The sequence below is a fragment of the Quercus robur genome, chromosome 5, assembly GCF_932294415.1.
Source record: "Quercus robur chromosome 5, dhQueRobu3.1, whole genome shotgun sequence".
In the NCBI taxonomy this organism is placed as follows: Eukaryota; Viridiplantae; Streptophyta; class Magnoliopsida; order Fagales; family Fagaceae; genus Quercus; species Quercus robur.
Window position 1 is genome coordinate 15,977,646 of NC_065538.1, and position 7,532 is coordinate 15,985,177.

At 33.8% G+C, this 7,532-nt stretch overlaps 1 pseudogene; it reads right to left on the reverse strand.

The window, feature by feature from the left end:
* Nucleotides 1-2,694: 2,694 nt before the first annotated feature.
* On the reverse strand, nt 2,695-7,532 carry LOC126725264 (LRR receptor-like serine/threonine-protein kinase IOS1; annotated as a pseudogene).

Genomic DNA, 7,532 nt, shown 5'->3' on the forward strand with positions numbered 1-7,532 from the left:
CGAGATCAAGCTGCGGGTCTCTGTTTTCTTCCACACTCTTGAGCATTCAACACTCTATCTCACTCACTACCCTTACAACAAACCCACCTAAATACAGGTATACAAAATGCTGAAATACAAGCAAATTTGGTACGGAATAAAGCCAATAAGATGGTTGATTAAATTCAACCTTATAGCATTGTTACCACTTGGATTATAAATAGCGAATTTCTTAAAACAATTATCAAATGCAGCCTGGTCACTAAACAAAACAATTATCAAATGCAGCTTGGCCACTAACTAATACTAAATGTTTTTCAATATTTATAAGTACTAGAGTATCTCTTCTTACAAAGCGCATTAAAGACTTAAAGGACTCCGTATTATGACAATGATTGGGCATAATTTATTCCCATTGACTTCGTCATAGTTTCAATATTGGTTAGCAGATTTGACTTTTCCTTGAGCAGTAGCTGATAAAACAAAAGGGAATACTTTCATTCCATCAAAATGATCTCTATCCAATAAATTCCAGCAAGAAATAGGTGTCAGTAGTTGGTAAAGCCTATCTCCGAACCACCCAGCACCAGGTATTTCTCCTATCACTTTCAGAGAATGAGCCACATGCATGCATAATTTATGAATTGCAAAATGCTAGAGTTATCACCATTTTTATTACAACTAGCTGATGTTCCATGCAATGTGTGGCCAAAAAGTGGGGTAGGAAAAATTAATGTCTTTTGGTGTTAAAGTCTTAATAGCTATATCTCTGATATTAAGTACCTTGAATTTAAATGAACTCAAGTAGTGTTTATATACTAGAAATAGGGATGATAATTTAAACTCTTTCCTGCAAGTACCAGCCTCACCCAACCCTAATGGGTGGGTTTTATCCACCCCGCATAGCAAATGGAGTGGGGACTGAGTTTTGAATTTACACCAAAATAGGTATGGCATAGGTGTAGGGTTGGCCTCCGCTCCCCGTACCCAACTCATGTATATCTATAATTTTTTATAAATTTTATTATGTGTTTATGAATTTTACAATACACAATACAGAAAGATAAAAATTGATTCACAATATGGTTCATGTTTTGACAACTATGATTATGTCCCAAATTCATCAAAGGCTTAGTTTGTGATGAAACCACAAATGAAAAGGACTTGCATTTTTTTTTTTCCCAAGGACTTTTCATTTCCAAGGGTTTCTCACTAACATTAAAGAATCTACATACAAATTTCTTTTGAAGAGGATCAAATTAATCAAAAGTACCCTTTGATCCATCAAGATTAAATTAAACCACAAATTTCCCACAATGAGTCAGAGCTCTATGAGCAATTACAATGATCATTGGCTACAAAATAATAAAGGGTTTGACTTCGCTACATGTCAACATCTCTTCCTCTAAATGATAAGAGTCATCACCACAATTAGTTACAAAACAAATATGTAAAATTTCCTTAGTATGTGTAACGGCAGCAACAAGTCCTAGGTCTACTACTACAAGCCACAAAATTTGACTAAAAAGGTTGCTACATACTTTGTGAAACCATAATTAAATAATGTACGAAATTTAGTTACAAATTTGGTTATATGCTAACGTGATAACTTCAATTAATATTTTTTTATTGGAGGTAAATTTTGACAAATCTAACATTGGATTACATTTATTCATATATCCCCTACACTTGCAAAACTACAAGTAGATCAAATATCAATACTTATGCGGTCAACCAATTATTTAAATTGCAAGTTTTTTAATATAAAATTATACATAAAAAATAAGTTTATGGATCATATAGTAAATAATATTCAATTAACACAACATTTAACATATATGTGTTAAGAGCGTAATTAACATGCAATCTAATATTTAGATTTTCAAAATATGTAACAATGTTAAATTTTTTTTTTTAAAGGAAGTTATAGTTTTAAGTTACAACCGAGATTGTACCCAAACTTTGTCCTAAAACAATATTGAGACACAGTCTACTAGGTAGCATAGCTAATGTACATATGAAATGCAATATTCATGATAATGAATGCTTTTTACATACATGTTAAAACTTAGGCATTTTGAGTTACGTCTATCATTAAAAATAGTTGTACAATAGTGCACCTCAATTGTGCATAAAAGTACTCAAAATAGTACATTGTGACATGACGTTACTCACATAGTAAGCCACAACAAATATTGGTTATAAACCCACAACAAGGAACCCGACCCCATGTCATGTAATAGTACTCCAGACAGGATTATAAGATGTTATATACCATTTGATAAGTAATTTTTTCAAATAAAAAAATTCCTTTAAATTAAAGAGGTAATGTGATCTCTAATCAACTATTTACACACATATATATATATATAGAGAGAGAGAGAGAGAGAAAGAGAGAGTAGTAAACATTGTTGTAGTAGCCTAAATTTGTGTTTTATCAATAAGAATAGTTAATGGGATGCGATGCCCTACATATATATATGTATAAGACTTTTTATAGTATTTTTCCTAATATTTATATGAGAAGTTATTTATGTGGTCCCTAAATATTAAAACATGTATTGAGTATTAGACATGAGTAGTAAATAATTTTTTCACGAATAAACTTGTAGCATATACGTCCATATCGAGCATAAATTAATTCTAAAGCCTCCATTATGTAGTTTTCATTTGTTTCAACCGCATATCTCTAGGCTTGAATTGATTCAATTACAATTGGCTGCCAACAAATAGTTAAAAAAAGAGTTTCATATAACTTATGGTAAATCATAGAGTACATGATATTTGATTTGAGAATATATAAGATTCAAGTTAATTTCGGCCGCCACAAATTAAAATTTCTGCCTCCACCCGTGGCCACGTGCCTGCCTCGCTGGTGTGAACTTGATCTTTGCAGATGCGGACTTGAAAAACGAGCAGCACTACTACTCAAATACACAAATGACCCACAAAACACAAATACAAATTGTTTCATGATAAAAATATGTAGAAACTTCGAACGGAATGTGCCAACACTAAACAAGATCTAACACAAATGATAAAATTAAAGAAAATTAGACACAAAGCAGGAAAGCTTCAAGATTCAGTATGCCAATTTTAATTCTTTGACTAGTTAAGAACTATCTTGCTGATGGACTAGTTCCAGTAGTCACATTGATTGTGAAAATTGAACTTGAATCATTTGATTCAGTCACACTGTCCCCCCTCCTTTGAGCTAATTCTGTTGCCAAGCACTCCTTTAGATCAATCACTACCTGACTCATGGTTGGCCTATTGAGGGGATTTTCAGATACACAAGTCATGGATACTTCAACAGCCTTCCAGGCAGAGTTGAGATCGAAATCTCCGTTTGGTAATCTTGGATCAACAATACTTCGAATATCCCCATGCGCAACCATGGTATTGACCCATTGGCTTATATGAACGTTCTCGGTGCTTCTCATTATAGCAGGTCGGCCTGTGATTAACTCCATAAGAACAACTCCAAAACTATATACATCACTTTTCGTAGTTAATTTGTTTGATCTGAAGTACCTGCAACCCCTCTCGGAAAAAATAAAAAAATTTGATACCAGTTACAACAGTATTTTTTATACGGATTAAACTTCAAAAGCGTATCTTAAGATATGTTACTTTCTTCTAATTGCAATTGTCATTAAATTGATTGAAAAAATTTTAATTTTGAAGATGTTAACTAGACCTATAATGGACCGTGTCTGCATGGTGAAACTAATTTTTAGAGAATTATTTATTTATAAATATATTTTATTGATTCAAAAGTTGTTTCAATATAAAATGTGAGATTTTAAAAAGTAATCCTCAAAAGAGTGTGGTGTTAAACCATCCTAACAAACTGGTACTTACTCGGGGTCTAAGTAGCCTGGAGTGCCAGCAACAACTGTTGTCACATAACTACCACCATCAGTTGGGATAACTCTGGATAGGCCAAAATCAGCAATCTTGGCTTGAAATTTTTCATTCAACAAGATGTTTGACAGCTTCACATCTCTGTGAATTATGGGTGGATTACAATCATCATGTAGATACTCCAATCCTGCATTAAAAAATCCACACATCATACATTGAAAAGGTGAAAAGATGCATGTTAGAAAAGAATTACACTAAGACTAACCTTGTGCAGAGTCCAATGCAATTCGAATCCTGCCTTCCCAACTTAAGATATTTGAGTTATTTTCTGCATCCAAAGCATTCAAAAGTAGTAAGCCTCATGAACAAATTACTTTTCCCTTTCTCCAAATTCTGTTTTTACTGAAAACATATTCTTCAAGCAATTTAATTATTAAATTTTCCAATGTTTGGAACCTTTCTCACAACCATTTTTACATTTTGTTAAGGTAGCAAGTTATGATTAGAGGAATATATATTTTTATGACTCTACCATTGATAACACAGTTATATTCTAATCACAACAAACCACAGCGTGAAAAATTCTCTCTAGACTTATTATAATATGACCCACAGAAAGTTAGTGATCTTCAGAAATTGAAATGTAATGACCAAATTAGTATGTGAAACCTATATATTTACTTGTGACCAGACCTGAAATATGGGAATGTAAGTCTCCGTTCACCATGTACTCATAGATGAGAGCGAGATTGGGTCCTTCATTGCAATATCCAACAAGGATAGTCAAGTTTCTATGATGAACTCTTATAAGAGGTTCAACCTATAATATAAAGTCACAAATTATTTTCACATATACGAATGAACTAAAAAAATATGGCATAAGTTTGGGTTACATGCCTCAGAGTGAAATTGCTGATACCCTTCAACTGCTGATTGGGAGATCATCTTTACAGCCACAGGAATTCCATCTACATAACCAAGATAAACTTTTCCAAACCCACCTTCACCAAGAAGTTTCTCGAAGTTGTTGGTAATCATCTGGATATCAGAGTAGGTAAATTGTCGATTCTTTGATTCTAGTTGTACATTTTGAAGGTTGGATACTTTAACTCCTGTCATTCTTCCTAAGATCGTCAAGAATTTGAATAAAATATATGTGGAGTAAATTTTTTTTTCTCAAATGGGAATAAGCAACTTGAATAAACATTTAACCTTGATTAGTAGACGCAGTGTTTGTCTTACCTTCTTGTTCTCTTATTCTTTTAAATATCCAAAAGATACCAGCTGCACCTAATAACAAGATGAAAATCAGCCAATGGACGCAACTATTGGAACAATGATATTCTTCTTCTTCTTCTGCTCCGTTGTACATGAAATTGATGGGCATAGATTTGGATTTTCTGCCACACTAACATTAAAAAAATCATGGCATAAAAGGTAAGAATTGCAATCACCCCTAATCCCTTATACACACTAACATTTTTCTTGTAGTGGGATAGTTACGAAAATGAAAAATGGCACAAAAAGTCATGACAGAAAGGAGACCTTAGTAACAGTGAACCACTCTTTGATTTGTCAAGAAGGGCAGCAGGAAGTGAGCCACTCAGGTTGTTTCTTTCTAAGTTTCTGCAAAGGTTGAGAAAATATGATCCCCTTTTCAAATAAAAGTTTTGAAATAATTTTCCAAAATCCATATAACTTACAGGACCCTCAATGATTGCAAATTTGATAGAAAATCAGGAACTGGTCCTGTTAAGCTATTATTTGATAGATCCCTGAAATGAGGAATTCAATTTAAAATTTATTATTGTAATAGTAAATGGAGATTAAATATTGGTCCTCTTTACCCTCTTACATGAAAATTAAATTTTGTGTGATTTCGATACTTACAAGTACTGTATCATTGTGAGATTGGATATGTAAGGAGCAATTTGCCCAGCCAATCCACTTGATGACAAGTTCCTAATTAATAGAAAATTTTCAGTTATTCAAACATGAAAGATTGTACTAAGATAGTTCTTTAGCTTATTTGAAGGCATATACATACAGTGATGTGATTGTAGGAGATTCAAAAGCATTATAGGTACAGTTTAATCCATCCCACACATACGCTGTAAGGGCACATGGATCGCCTTGCCAATTTCTTGTTACTCCATAGATTCTCTTGATGTTCTTGATCGCATCAACTAATGTTTTGAATGCATACAAGAAATTATTAAAAATTGAGATCAAGAATATTAGGACAAACTAAAAACCTTGTTAAAGAAAAATAATGCATTGTGAATAACTTACCATCTTGTTGGTCTGTCTGAGATTGTAAGAGCTCTACAACCGTGTAAACCTCAATGGCATTGATGAGTGGTGGAAGAGTTGATTGTTCAATTTTATAAAGAGCAAACTCAAATTTTCCCCCTTTCAAGGCTGAAGGGCTGTATACAGTGGTTGTGTGCAGGTACTTAGGAATATAAGGTCCACCCCATAACTCCCCATTTAGAGAAATGTTGAATACTCTAGATTCGTTTGCTTTGAGAGCTTTGATTTCAGCAATGTGGATGTAGACATAATATTGGGATGTGTTATCAGGGGGCACCCAGTTGAATGTCATGGGTGCACTTGCGTTTATTGCTGTGGAGGCAGTATCCATGACCACTGATGGTGGTTGGAAATCATTGTGAGTTGTATCCATGACCGCAGTAAGTGAAGTACTTATTGTTGTCCAACCAAACATGGCCGTAGGGGGGAACCACATGCGATCAAAAACATCATCTTTGTACCTGACGCATGTTAAAAAATATTGAATTTAAAAGTTCTTACCGAAATCATAGTAATATAAGATGGCATGATATATAAAAAATATGATTCACCTATATGTTTGATTGGTTAATGAACCAAAATCAAGCCGCAGAAAGGTTGACAATGATCCGGATTCAGTCACATACGTGTCATTTTTCAATGGCCTTAGTTCTAATGCTGAAATAAACGGTACACCATTGCCCGTGTTCAGCAGACAAAAATCTATATGATCTAATTTTGGTACATGTATGAGCTCTGCAAAAATGAATGTGGATTCATCGAGTAATGTCACTGAATCCCACTTATTAGCATCAATATACAGGTCGAATCCTGGAGGTTTACTTTTTGCATCATAATTTGCATACAAGAAACTCCCTCTGATCAAATATCTGGTGCCATTTGTAACACTAATTGTGTAACAGTTTCTGATTCCTTGAGGAAAGCTTCTGACATAGTAATACTCCTGTTCAAGGCTATTTGTTTTGTACGCTGGTGATATACTCATACTTACACCAACGTCTATGAACGTTGCATCTGATGTATAATTGATGCCTGTTGTTGGCTCAGTATAGCTAGAATTAGCTGGTAGCCCACAATCTAAGCTAATGAAACCTGACTAAAAATAGAGAGACCTTAGCCATTTGGTCAGTAATTAAGTGACAATTAATGTTAACTCCGATAGACTTTGATAACCATACCTGTTTGATTCTGGCCATGAACCAAAAGTAGAGAGAAACCTGCAAGCAATGCAAAGAGAAAATGTTTGTACATCCTTGTAACCCTTTTCAGCTTCTTCTTGCTGAGGAACAGAAAGCCACTAGCCTTATATGTTTATAGCTAATATATTATAGGAAATAGAATATATTGTTGCTTAATCATTTTTTCTCATAGGT